The 14,569-nt window shown below is 43.8% G+C and overlaps 1 long non-coding RNA gene across 1 annotated transcript; it reads left to right on the plus strand.

The window, feature by feature from the left end:
• The first annotated feature begins 1,308 nt into the window (after positions 1–1,308).
• LOC144104330 (uncharacterized) lies at positions 1,309–13,753 on the plus strand. Its single transcript, XR_013308502.1, has 5 exons — positions 1,309–1,402; positions 5,043–5,180; positions 9,889–10,022; positions 11,491–11,569; positions 13,581–13,753. It is a non-coding gene; the product is annotated as an uncharacterized LOC144104330 (long non-coding RNA).
• The last annotated feature ends 816 nt before the right edge of the window (positions 13,754–14,569 follow it).

Here is a 14,569-nt window from a genome sequence, read left to right on the forward strand (position 1 = left end):
CTTGAATTTTCTCTGGCACAACTGACAGCATTCAGCGTGAAGCCCGACCTCTGCAAGGTACCACAATGTTCAATGTGGCAGAATTAATTTCTCACGACGCGTGATTTCTATCTATTCCTTGATCCCTCGCCGGCCATTCTTATTCGCTTCTCTACTACACGGTCAAATATAGCAGGCATCACATTCTACAGTTTGGAATTAAAAACGCAGGGTGCATTTACTATGCGACGGCGTTCATTTTGCGAGCAAGTGCGCCTTCTGAAAGAACGTCGAAACTGCACTTAGCAAAAGTCAAATATTAAATTCGTTCAGAACGAGCCTAAAATTTGCGAACATTTTAAATATGGACTTTAAAAATGCTAAAAAGTGAATATTTCCTTTCCTTACTGCTGCTTAATTACAAATGCCAAATTTAGAGCAGCGTAGAAAGCCGTAAATAAAATGGTCGACGGTGGTGGTAGTACTGGTTTTATTAAACAAAATAGTAAAAAGGAAGGAAAAGATTTTTGCTAGCCCCGGCATCTGCCATCGATACTGAAGCACCTGAGCTGGGGCAGCGGAAATAAAGGATAGCAGGCAGAATGGAGAAATGAAATGAAAGAGGTGAGGGGACAGGAAGAGAGGATAGGGGGAGAAGTAATATGTACAAACTATTTACAAAATAAGAAATATGTCCAGGTTGTGCACGTGATTAGTTAATTTTAGAGGAATTAAATATGAACTGATCACGCGCACAACCTGGACACATTGAGTTCGATTCCCTAAAATGGTCGACGCACAAATGCAAATCCGGTGTAGGCGGATTGGTGAACGGCTCCTTACAATTATCCAAGCCTTAAGCGCCAGCCTTAAAATTAAGAGAAATTGATAAAGATTTAACTTAAAGAACTTTAGTTGTGTTGTGGCAAATAAAGTTTCTCGCAAATGTGCGTCCCACTAAAAGAACAACTGCAATCTTGATACCAATTTATTAGAAAAAAAAACTAATGTCTTCAAAGGCCGCTTCGCAAAATATGTGCGGCACGGCTCTTTCTGAATATTAAACCTGTGCACAGCAAGCAAGCGATGATCGAGTTCTAAATGTTGACACATGAAGACGACATCGTTTTGAGCATACTACGTTGGTGCAAGGGTGGTTAGTTCAATGTAGAACAAAGCCGTACATAGGTGAAGTCCACGAAAATGAAAGCAATCAAAGTCTTACGACATGGCCGACCACAGTACCACTTTTCTTGCGACAAAAATTTCTTTTCAAACGATTAAAATATTTTATAGCGCTCAGTTGAATGAGACCATGTCATCTAAGCTTTGGCTCACGAAATGACCTTTACAGGCGCACATTCTTGAGCGGCACTACGAAATACTGGAGAAGCTGCAACAAAAACAACCAGGGATAAACCAGGTGAACGATTTGGAACTCATATTCCAGACGTCATTTTAAAGCTGTTCTTCAGCACACGCTAGGGCAGTTAAATCGCATCTAGCATGCTAATTCCTTGCTGATAATTTTATTTCCAGGGCTGTGTTATAATAACCGATTTACAAGGACTCCAGCCAAGAATTTAAATACTAGAGTTCGAAAAACAACGATAATATAGAGGTGCGGAGCAAAAAGTAACTTTCAGCACGATATCATTCCGCAAACTTGTGTTCTGGGCTAGGCACTGTGTAAATGAGTTCACCACAGGGAATTACCTACCACAATTTTATTTTGAACAAAACTATTACCTTGGTATGACTTGCTTCAAGATCACACAAATCAGAGCAATGCGCTCAATGAATAGAAATACGCACACCGGTTAATTGAAGTAGGGGAAAATAGACCTAATTATAGTTGTTTCTGCTGCCATGTTCATCCTGCTTCCATGTTGGCTTGCATTTCGGGGTGACAATCGCTCTAAAAAAGAGGCTAGATAGAGCGATTTCGTTCCTAAGCAAAGACAATCGCGACCGACAGTTCAACATGGGCTAGCAAAGAAATCCGATAGTAGATAAAAAAGATGGGCGTGGCTCCAGGGTAAATTTTGGATACCTGCACATTGTGACATCAACAAAAGAAAGAAAATGAAGTTAATAGAAATCGAGCTGAATTTCTGAAAAGCAGGCGATAAACACACAAGTGACTTCAACGCAATGCCATATTTTTTGTTTATTTCGTCTCTTTCAAGCCCAGCAGTAGATACAAATTTCCCTTAGCACTCAAACTTTTGTTGCAGCGTCTAGTGTGGGTTGGTGACAAGAACAAGATGATTAATAGGAAAGTATTCTGGGTGTACGTAAATGCTCGGGAAGAAATGTGGGAAGCTGCGAAGCACCGCTATTGATAAAGTACGACTCTGTCAACCATTTTTACCGAATCTCTGAAACACATTACCGAATCTCCGAAGTACCGAATCTCTGAAATATCCAGCAGATGCTAGTAAATGTTTCTATTTGCATCTTATAAGCTGCACTAACTGCTCTTCACTGTAATAAAGCAAGGAAGTCAAATATGAGAAATAATCACAGGAAAATAAATGTAGATTTTAGGCGCGAGCGTGTCGCAGTGTCAATCATTAGAAGCCAAAATCGTTCGCGCTAGTGTTGAATCGATAAACTGCCACTGTAAAGAACCAATATCACGGCGTATCCTAAATGAAAGGTATTTAGCCGTAAATTATTTTTTTTTTTTGCTGAGCAAGAGTGCAGCGATTATCAATGGTGGGGAAGTCGATCACGTCATGCCCGCTTGATTTCATACAGAAATGTGTGCAATTGAGATGAGTAAATGAGAAACAAAGAAATCACTCGCCCCAAAACTAAAGAAAGAAATACAAAACACCACGCTGTTGCTGTACCCTGCGTAAGAGGTACAGTACCTAACAGCAGCATACTTCTCCTGCTTCTGACAAACATATCGCCTTTAAAAACAAAGATTCAGGCCATTCGCTCGACGCTGCATATGAAAGGACGACTTTTTTACCGGCAAATATTATTATTCAATTCAATTCCGCACAATCTGTCCATCAGGGTTTCACTCATTGAAGCGAAAACTTCACCACGCTACCTAGTAACAATTTCGCGGCGCTTGCGGTTTTGACCTTCAAGTGAGCCAGAGGTCAAACGCCTCACGGCGCGGTTCGGGTGTCCACCGATATCTATATGAGACAGTTGCTACGCCATTTCCTTTCCTCAAAACCAGTTCCGGTGTCCACCGATATATGTGCGACAGTTACTGCGCCATTTCCTTTCTTCAATGTGACTTCACTACGGCGTCCCTCATAGCCTGAGTCGCTTTGGGACGTTAAACCCCAATAAACCAAACCAAAAATTTCTTGAATTTTCTTCGAAAGCAAAACAAAGGCGCATAACTGGCCCCCTGGAATGTTGAACATCTTAGCCGCGCTTTAAGCTACGTGGCTGTAGAGGCAGATGCGCGCTGCATGCGTTAGCATTTACAACGTTGTAGCAGAAACGCGGCACTGAAGCTATAGACCGTCGGCTTTCTTCGTGGTCACTGGCGTTAGCGTTGACAACGCTCTAGACGCCGACGATTTTGAGCAAAGGAACGCGCATTACTGGCTCCCTGGGGCAGTGGACGCATCAATCGCGCTTTGAGGTACGTGGCGGTGGGAAGAGACAGAGATGCGTGCTGCATGTATTAGCGCTTACAGCGTTGTGGCAGACACGTGCCACTGCAGCAATAAGCCGCAGTGTTCAATGCTTCATCGGGAGAGGTTATTCACCCAGTGAATTGGTTTTGCGGAAAGGAAATGGCGCTGTATCTGTCTCATATCTCGGCGGACACCTGAACCGCGCCGTATGGAATAAAGGAGGAAGAGAAAGAACAAAGGAAGAGAGAGGCGCCATAGTGGAGATCTGCGGAATAATTTCGACCACCTGGGGATCTTTAACGTGCACTGACATCGCAGAGCACACGGGCGCCTTTGCCGACAGGCGCCTTTGCAGGTGCCTTTGCTGAAAGGTGACCAACTCTCGCGATCAACCACTAACTGCCATCTGGCAGGGTGTGCGCGTTGCATATCCAGTGTGCCGGACACACTCAACGAGTCCAAGCCTCATCTACTTACCAGATATACCAGACCTTTCGCTCTCTGACGAGGTTTAGCAGCAGTTGAACCGCAGCAAATTTTTTTTCACATCCAAAAGACGCTGCACGGGTGAGATAGCTGCACAGTATGTCATTTCGCCAATGCAGTTTTAAAATTATAAAATCGAGCTAATATATCTCTACATATTCAACGACAGGTGTGACAACCGCTCATATTATGCTTGGTGTGAGAATAAGGTGCAGCTCCTCTTTCCTCTTGGTGGGCACCTGACCCATTCGGTGAAGGAAGCGGTGAAGGCCAGGTTCGTAGGAATGAGAAAGAATTTCTGCAAGGGGGGAAAAGCTCCGGTTTAGTTTCCATCACCTCATGTTCTTTAACACACCCTGACATAGCGCTCCACATGGACCCTACAGCTGGCGTCCGCGAATTCGCGGACACCAGCAGAACACCTTGGGCATAGAGTCACGGCGAACGTTGATAATTTGATGCGAATTAGCTTTAAAAACGTGAACAAAGAACTTCTGGCAATAGTAATGGTGAGATATTGCAGGTCACGCTCCCCCAAGAGTTCCGAACAAGAGTATTGCCATTTATGCCCATTTTAATTTGGGGTATGTCACACCAGGTCAGATTTTCCAGTCTTCATAGTGATGGACCTCGAAGGTGTTGATCATGAAGGTTTCGAGATTATATTTTCCTTGTTCAATCGCACAGGATGCTCACTACTACGCTAAAGGTCCGTTGCGATTCAGATCTTACCTTGAGTAATCTAATTTGGTGCCTAAATTTTATCGCGGTGTCTGTGCGGCCCGGGATGTTTGTTCTTTTGACTTTATTCAGCAGTACAGGACTCGCGTAGGGCTGCTGAAATTAACTCTGAGTCAGCGTCACCGTTGTGTTTGGATGAATTCATTTCTTACGGCAAAAGTTTTGAGTGGCGCACCAGGGCTATACAGAGCGCCCTTACCTTCTCCTTCTTCATCACCGTAGAGTCAGGATAATGATGGAAACTTTCAACACTCGCACCCTGCAACAGCTAACGATGTGTCCCACGAAACGAAAGAAGCTAACCGAGGATTCAGAGTGTGTCCCAACTGCTCTGAGGAGTGGGCATGTGAAGAAATCGAGGTAAGACAAAGTATCTCTTTTTTTTGTGAAGTAAGAAAATGTCAGAGGCGACTACACAGATTGCAAAAGCGTACATGCGTGCTCCCTTGCATGCGACAATAATTATTCACTGAAAGGTGTTAACGCAGTGAAAGAAATAATGGAGAAACGATTCTGCTTAGATGCCCGTCGCCGGCGTGCGGCCTCGGGACGCTGTTCTGGATAGATTGTAGATTGAATTGTCTGCCGGACCGCTCCGATCTGTTTTTGACGCTAGGTGTCTTTGGGCAACCTGCTCAGTTGGCTCTGGGAATCAATGTGCTGCACGTTTGGCAGCGAACACCGTGGATACTTACTGTAACGAACACGAGCCTCTTCCATACCATAGTTATGATGAACAGGATTGGCTGCTGGGCGCTGTTTTCCGGTCATTATTGTGCAGTTCAAATGACGTCACGCAAAGGACGTGCAGCCGTCGCCCGATCTAGACCTGTTCAACCCTAGGTCTCGCGCGGATTGCTGGTGCCGCCTCATCAGTTCTGCTCCGTCTCCGGACCAGCTTTCCCGAGGCACCACCAGAAGAGGCCCTTCACTGAGCATATCAAATACCGCTTGTAATTGATTAAATATTTTAGAGGAATCCCGCATGGCGGAGTAGATTTGTAATAGGGGAGTAATTACTCATCGACCTTCACCTAATCGCAGCCATATGGCTACAAAGGAAAGCTTGTAATTCTTTTCAGGAGCAGGCTATATAAGAAACGGGGAGTCTCATAGTCGATAGCGCCGTGTTTCGTAAAATGAAGCAATAGTCAGACACATTTTATTTTCTCAAATTTATAACAGCCTGCTTCATAGAGAAGAATTTTCATTTCGGAGGTGATTTCTTTTTTTGCGGGGAGTCTTACATGAGCAGGACTAGCCGAGAACTTGCTACTGATGCATAATACCAAAGATTAGAAATTGCTTCGAGTAGAAATGAATGTAAAAGTTTTATTACCTTCACTCGACTTCCCACCAAGCATTGTGAACAACTCTTTGTTCTTCTTAATGGACGTCTGCTTAGTATGACGTTGAAAAGTTCGCGACAAGGCGTGCTTTATGGAAACTTTTATGGGAACTATTTATGGAAACTGATGTATTTTTATATCACAGGGAGGGTTTTGTTATACGCATCCAACACTGAGTGCAATCAGCGATTAGCCACAAGAAATTCTAAGGACATTCACGATACTCTCTGTTCCGAAATTTGAGCACTGCTCTGTCTGCTTCGGCCTCTCGAATGGCGAAGTCCTCTCGGCAGAGGCGCTGCGCCTCTGCTCGGGCAGCTCGTTTAGCAGCAGTGGCAGCGGAAGTATTTCCACAGATTGCGTTGCTCGTTCTTTCCAAAGAACTGGTTGGTTGGTTTTTTGAGGGAAAGAAAATGGCGCAGTATCTGTCTCATATATCGTTGGACACCTGAACCGCGCCGTATGGGAAGGGATAAGAGAGGGAGTGAAAGAAGAAAGGAAGAAATAGGTGCCGTAGTGGAGGGCTCCGGATTAATTTCGACCACCTGGGGATCTTTAACGTGCACTGACATCGCACAGCACACGGGCGCCATAGCGTTTTTCCTCCATAAAAACGCAGCCGCCGCGGTCGGGTTCGAACCCGGGAACTCCGGCACAGCAGTCGAGCGCCCTAACCACTGAGCCACCGCGGCGGGTCCCAAAGAACTGGCCAAAACTAATTTGTACTGTATTATAAAGGCATACGGGGACAGCAAAGCTGCTCGTGTAAAATTCATGGTTATTAGAAATGTGTGTAAAGTCATCACACTTAGTTACTCCTTCAGGAGCATTGAGAAGAGCGGCACAATCTTGATAATGCACTCAGATGTCCTGCTACAAAACACAATGAGCTAGTTTAAGAGGCATCTAGTGGTTATAGCTTGCACTCAAGGAATTACGTACAGCATCAGGACAATACCAGAGAGGGAAGGCGTCCAAGTCATGGGTTAAACGCTTAAAAATGCTGCCATGGTATGTTTCATCAACAACGACCCCAAGGAAAAAGAAAGGGAAGAGGAAACAGCAGATATTTTGGCAGAGATCGCACGTGTTGTGTTCAGGATCGATACTCTGAGCTGAGACACTTGAATGCGTGGTTCAGCGGTTCGACAGCTGCATATTGTGTACGCCGTCACCCATAACGGTCTATACGCGCAGCAACTGCTGGTGCTGTGCGTGGTGTAAAACTGAGCAGTCAGGCATTCCTGCTATCTGTTATATCAGCTGTATTTGACATTCTCAGGTAGAGATTCTTATAATGGACAAAAAGCGTAGTTAGTTAAAGATAGCATGAGGGAAATTCGGCGGTTTCAACACAGCGCCACCTGAACGCCCTGAAATCGAGTGCCTTTATTTTAAAAGTACTAAAGTACCGGCTATAATACTATGCGCATGCTTTGGAGAAGAAACTCATTTCACGCTCTACCTTTTGAAACTCGCTGTTACCCAATACACTCATTATCAAAGTCCGCTGGTTTGCTCGCGTATAAACCCGAGAAACCATAATGTCTTCTGTTCGGACCGCGGGACAAAACTTCAAACCACGAAGAGTGCTTGACCATATTCTGGCCGCACTTCTACAGCGCTTTAATAATAATATAATTGGTTTCTGGTGAAAGGAAATGGCGCAGTACCTGTCTCATATATCGGCGGACACCTGAACCGCGCCGTAAGGGAATGGATAAAGGAGGGAGTGAAAGAAGAAAGGAAGAAAGAGGTGCCGTAGTCGAGGCCTATGGAATAATTTCGACCACCTGGGGATCTTTAACGTGCACTGACATCGCACAGCACACGGGCGCCTTAGCGTTTTTCCTCCATAAAAACGCAGCCGCCGAGGTCGGGTTCGAACCCTGGTACTCCGGATCAGTAGCCGAGCGCCCTAACTACTGAGCCACCGCGGCGGGTCTCTACAGCGCTTTCAATGACGAATTTTTCCGAGAAACAATAAGCTGGCCAGGAATATCCGGAGTGCAAATGTATTCAGTGTATTCCCCAATCAGTGTGCTGTATATAGAAAAAGAACACTATACGTTATCGCGGCACATGTGTACTTATCTACGCAAGAAGAGGTGGAAAGCGGACAAGAAACGTATAATTTTTACCTTTATTTGAGTTAGCAGTACACCCCACTCTACGCGAAAATGCCGCTGCATGTGTTTCAAGCGTTTCAATTGAGGCGAAACGCAAATGCGCCCGTTTGCTGTGCGATGTCAGTGCACCACGTTAAAGATCCCCAGGTGGTCGAAATTATTCCAGAACCCTTGATTACGGCACCTCTTTCTTCCTTTCTTCTTTCACTTCCTACTACGGCGTGGCTCACGCGTTCGCTGATATGAGAGACAGATACTGCGCCATTTCCTTTCCCTTAAAACCAATTTTCATTTCATTTTGTATTTGAAGCCTTCACCCACCCTGTACTCACCTCCACCATAGAGAAACTTTCAGCTGCGAGATGCCTAAACAGCAGTGCAACGATAGAGTGACGATGAAATTAAATTCTAAGGAGAATGGGGGAGGCGACCATTGTAAAAGTTAACATGTGCAAGAAAACTGTTAAACCAGTACTACCACGACGACTTGTAGAGCGATGTACGATCGTCTATTTTTTCGTCCATGATTCATTGCGCAGGTTGTAAACAAATTAAGTTTTCGCAACTTCTTAAGCAAACCCATGGATATAGAGTTAATGGAGGTTTTGCTGTCGTTTGAGGCAAGCATGGTAGATAATTGGGCAATAATTTTCAGTTTTAGTTAGATTTAGAGGTTATCTTAAAATTAAATAAAGCTCTAAATAATTTTAAATATTATCAATGCATCAGCATATCAGAAACTACAGGAAGCAATGCCCTTTTTTTAAGTCTAATTCAGGTGGTCTTGCCACTGGGTGTTTCGTGTGGAAGACCTCATACCGCGTTCTTGTTTCCAGATATGCATCCTCGATACTGCAGTTCGTCATCCGCAAAGACGCAAGCAAAATACCGACGTTCGGCGCTAATCTCCTTTTTGCTGGGACGCAGAAGTTGCATGTGATGGTTCTGTAGCTTTAAGGCGTTCGGAGACAAATAGATATCAGCGAAAGCGGCGCCACATCTGGGAGCACACTCGAGCCCGATGTTTCCTCGCTTAATGCGATTAGTGTGCAGGTCACGCGCGGGCCCCTTAACACGCATGTAAAAATAGAATTCATGTGTGTCTCATCGTTTATTCAGGCAGAAAAAATACATGTCTATCCTGAACATTTTATGTAACCTTTATTAGCTATACTGGTGGCATTAGTTGAAAGTTAGTGGTGTCTGACACATGTTGCCTGCTCTTGAACGCGTCTGCACTTGCCCTTCGCTAAGATTTGTTCAAGTTGGCCCTCCCAAGGTACCAGGAGAGACACCACCATAGCAGCTGGCCTCTTTTCAGATGTTAGATGTTATCTTTGCGTATTATTCAAAACTATTGTCCTGTACAAATGATTGAACGAGTCTCGTAATCAGTAATCTATTTACTCCATCAATAAATGAGTCAATCAAACCTGTAATTTATTCTGCCAGAAACATCCCAATTGCGTAAATGCGAAGTTGTCACAGAGAGTAAATAGTTATGCCGCAATTTTTCGCTGGAAGTTCATTTGCCCGCGTGCATTATGAATAATGAGCCGGTATTTCTCGAACCCTTGTTCGCTGAAACAGGCGCACGCTGAAGAGTGCTTCAAGAGTCACATGGAACGCCAAGAGACCGGGAAAGAAGCGGCTTCCAGAGGGCATGAAAAACATGTAATAACATGTCCAGAGGACCAAACTCAGAGCGAAATTCATTCGAGAAGGTGAATACTTCGCTGCTTTTACATGTTCTTGAGGGAGCTCAGTTTTCTGATACAATTACTTCATACGAGTGAAGACGTTTATTGGTGTGATTTAATAGCAACAGCGCTGGCAGTTTTGTACTTTCTCGTATAATGACTATACAGACTAAGTGATTTTTCCACCCCTTTGAAGTAACGACGACCATAAGTCTGCATAGACCAAATTTGGTGAGCTAAAAGACAGACTGCGCGCCGAGTCAGCCCTGTGCCCATTTCAACAAATAAATGTTAAGTCCTTGGTAGCAAAATACTATAGGAGAGAAACTGTGGCCTCGTGCAAGCGAAGACCGCGATAGTACGGAACAAGGAAAAAAATCTAATCAGCTGATACATGAAAAACTGCGCCGTTGCTATCCGTACGGAGGGAAAGAATACTACTTCAAGAAAGGCTTAGTGGCATCGGAGCCATCAGCAAGCGAGAAGGTGTACGAAATTTCTCGAAACATGCTTGAGCGTGAGTTGCGTGGAGCACGTAAAGTATATATGGTATTTCTTTGAGTGGTTGGGGTGTGCGGTTCAACAGCGATGGACAGCGATGAGAACGGTGAGTCGTCGTCGCGCCGCATTGCATTCGACGCCCTCGGGCTCAGTATCGTCGCGCTAGGAGGACAGACTGCACCAGACGACAGCGACAGTGGCGAGGAAAGATGGCGCCGAAACAGCGTCGGGAGTTAGGGAGCGAACTTTGCTACGACTACGGCATTGCCGGAACACTGTGGCTGTATACACGCACGGCTCTATTGCTGTTCTCGAACTAAGAACGCAATTATAAGTCTGTCGTATACGTCTTAAAGTATATTGAAGCCAACTGCAAACGCGCATCACTCTAACAAAGCTAGACATCGCGCGAATAATTTCAACTTGTATTGAATCCTGCAACTGAGGCTATATTTGCCCCTCCCATGCAGCGTACATAACCCACGTTTTCGGAACGATGAATACTTTGTATTGGTAGTCTAGCGGCGAGTGCCTGGCTCTCAGTCGACGAGACAGAAGGTCGATTCCCACCAAGGTCACAGAATTTATTTTTTTTCTTGTGTTGCTCTCTTTGGATATAAGACAGCACCCCTTCCTTGCTGGCTGCGGATTAACAGAACGCTCTAAGGTATAATTCTTAGCACAAATGGTTAAGCTTAGTATGGTACCGTATTGTGTCGCTCCAATTTTCACCTCAGTTGAAGATAATGAATCAGAGTATGCCTTAGTTCTCGAAACCATCGGGTATTATTATGATAGCGATTAGGCGCACGAACCTAATACAGCCAAGTTAAAGCCACCAAGATGTGTTACCGGTTGCTGCACTGGTGAACGGACAAGCGCTTTTACTGATCTGAAGACAGCTGATTGTATAGTCACAGCGTCTTAATTTCTGAATTCAAGACATTCCCACTCACATAATGTAAATTTTCTAATAATGTCCTATTCCTAGCCACCAGAGTGACAAAGAAGGGAGTGATCCATGCAAATGCTTGGAAGAGGAAGTCAGGAAACTGAGAGACCTTATAAAGGTGAGTTACCTTTCGTTTATTTACTGCGTATAGCGCTGCCAAACGTGCTGGTTTGGCATGCACAGCAAGAAAATGAGATAAGCGGCTAAGGAATACTTGAGACGCTTCTCCGGCTCAAACCGGCAGGTTAAAGTCACAAATAAGGGACGATAGAACGTTCGCAATTTAAAATGCACACTTTGCTATCGGCGTTAATCAGGTTGCATATATATACATTTTTTTTGCGGGTGGGGGGGGGGAGATGGGAGATAAAAACACTGATTTAGCGGCTTGCTCTTTCGTGGCAATAAGCATGAGTGCTCATTCAGGCCCACTGAAAGAACTCTACTTCACCTGATCATTTGTCGGTCTCATGTGTTGAAGACTACGTGATTAGTTGGTCTTTGTTTTTTTTTCTCGTGTCTCTGCGCTGTTTAAGTGATGGACACAGTCAACGTGTAGGATACTAAGAGGTCAAGATCACATGGTCTCGGTATGATTCTAAATCATGAAGCCAAACACATTTCTGCTCTGAACTTAACTCGAACTCAACATGCTCATACGCTCACTATGACTCCTTATATATCTCAACCGGCGATCCTTGTTGGTGCACTCATCACTTCGACTCACGACCCAAGTGACTCAATATAAATTTTGGCTGACTGATGTAGGTCAACTCACGACTTCTGCGGGGTCACTATGGGAGCCTCGGTTTCCTTTTGCTCCCGAGTTCAGCCCAAAACGAGCATGAGTTTGAACGGAAAGATTGTGAAGGAGGCTATATTAAACATCTTGTGTGGCAAATTTTGTTTTCAGTAAAGATTTGGGAGTACTTAATTGAGCTGTAGACAATTTTAAGCCACTTGATAGATCAAAAATCAAACCATTGTCGTGCATGTTTTTCTCTTTCAATTTTTATTTTCACTGTATTCTTCTCATGTTCTTTCGCAGTTGTGTACATTTAAACCGCCAATTAGAGACTTGTCCTGAGCCCTTCTTAAAACCTGAGCTACAGCTTCTGTATGGCCGCTTTTGCCCTTTCTTTTTGTTTTATCAGAAAGTTCCTCGCCCCGCATCTCTTTCGTTTTCAGGCGCTCAGTTAAAGGTTAATGCTCAAGTGACCACATAAGCAGCCGGAACCTTGTGCGCAAGTTTATCCCCTTTTTATTGTTTATTAATCATTTTATTCTACCTCAATGAAGTGCATTCAACAACAGAAATAAATTTCTCAATCTAGGAAGAAACCCTGCGCAAAAAATAAAAAAAAACAGGGCGTAGTGAGAGTGGAATATGCGAGCTTCAAACGTTATAAAATATAATAAAAACCAGCCGTATTCGCTGAGGCTGACCTTGTTTATATTCAATTTGATGATGATATCTCTCCACTCCGATAATGAGTTTTGATGATATCCTCAAATCACGTATGAATAACCCAGAATAACTGGAATTTAAGCCGGTGTGAGCCTGAGTTAGCCGGCTGGCCCTATGAGCGCGGAGACTTGTGGGCTGAAATTATTGGAAATTACTTTTAGGTTTGTCTTCCGAAAGGAATTCAAAATTCGTAGTGTGCAAAGCACACTCGTGCGAGAATTCGAAGCCTCCAAAAATTAAGAGTAAAGTCTAGTTTTGCCAGGAAATTCATGACAATCTTCATTCATTATGGGATTGGTATTTTATTTCACCACTTAAAGTTTAGGCAAAAGTGGAACGTAATTCTTTCATGAGCAGCAAAGTACACCGCTTAATTCATTTCCATTAGTTAAAAAAAGCATTTCTGGGCGCAGCGCTTAGAAAAACAATGCTTGAAGCTTTGAAAATTTGCACCGCTCACTGCTACTTGGTGGATGCAGCCGAAATGTTATAAAGCTAGCAGCTTGTCAAAACTTCCTCTTTCGTCAGCGTGGTCAAAGTCCTTTAATTCTTCCAGGACTAGCATTTTTTTCTTCTTTCGATCAAAGCGCCATCTAACAAAAAAATAAAAATACGTTTTCTAAATCGAAATTTTTTGTTTCACTCTGCCTGTCTCTTGCAGCGCCTAGAAGAAAGGATTGAAAACCTGGAGGCGCCTTTGAGGAGAATCATTACGGAACTGAAAGCCAAGGAGAAGTCATACAGTAGAAGCACTGATGTTTAGTGCTTAACGTTAAAAGCAAGCAACAACCCTGTAAAGGTTAAGTACAGATTAAAAACAAGTATTATAAAGTATGTCCTAATATTGAATAAAATTGGTGTTGGCTGAAAGCAGCCGTCGTTAACTAATTTAGGCCCACATGCTATACACAATAAAAGGTGTTGGAGAAACCATTCAATGAATACAAATCTAAGTACATCATTAAGGTCATGAACAATCCTTCTCGAAAGCCTCACTCTATGCCAATACTGCAGTGCTGGCAATATACCCCTCACATATTCGCGGCATTAGCTGTTTTTTCTTATTTAGCAGCAGCTTCGTATTAGTGTGTGTGTGCGAAGTATGTAATTAGACCACCTTAACTCGTTTTTCGGGTACCGCTTAATGTTAAGTAGAAGTCAAAGGAGAAAACACATGGGTACGCGTAAAAAAATGGCCTCATCAACACTTTTAAGTGAAGTGATTCAAAGTTTAAAACTTCGATCACCAAAGAAGCTTCCGTATGGGAGGCCTTGAAACTGGTTTTAAACCCGGCTACAGAGCGGCATTTCTTGATAAAACAATTCGAGAAGCTGCTTCATCTATGAAGATTTAACGACGAACTGCATCCGCCGCTGCTCTGCTGTCAGAGTAAGAGTCACTGTCTCATTGCCCGAGCTCATTTCACGTTTTAGACTCCTCCTTTCGTTCCTCTTAGTAGCAACGCAGACTCTATTACAGGACCTGGGTTACGTGTTCTCCAAATCATAAGTCCTCGCAGAGGTCCCTTTGTAGCTGTGATTTTATTTACGATAAGGTATAACTCGACTTGGCTGTTTAATGAAAGTCACTTCCATCTGCTTCGCCATGTTCTGTTTTTCATCCATCTCCTCATATGACCTCTTATTAGT

The sequence above is a fragment of the Amblyomma americanum genome, chromosome 9 (assembly GCF_052857255.1).
Source record: "Amblyomma americanum isolate KBUSLIRL-KWMA chromosome 9, ASM5285725v1, whole genome shotgun sequence".
NCBI lineage: Eukaryota > Metazoa > Arthropoda > Arachnida > Ixodida > Ixodidae > Amblyomma > Amblyomma americanum.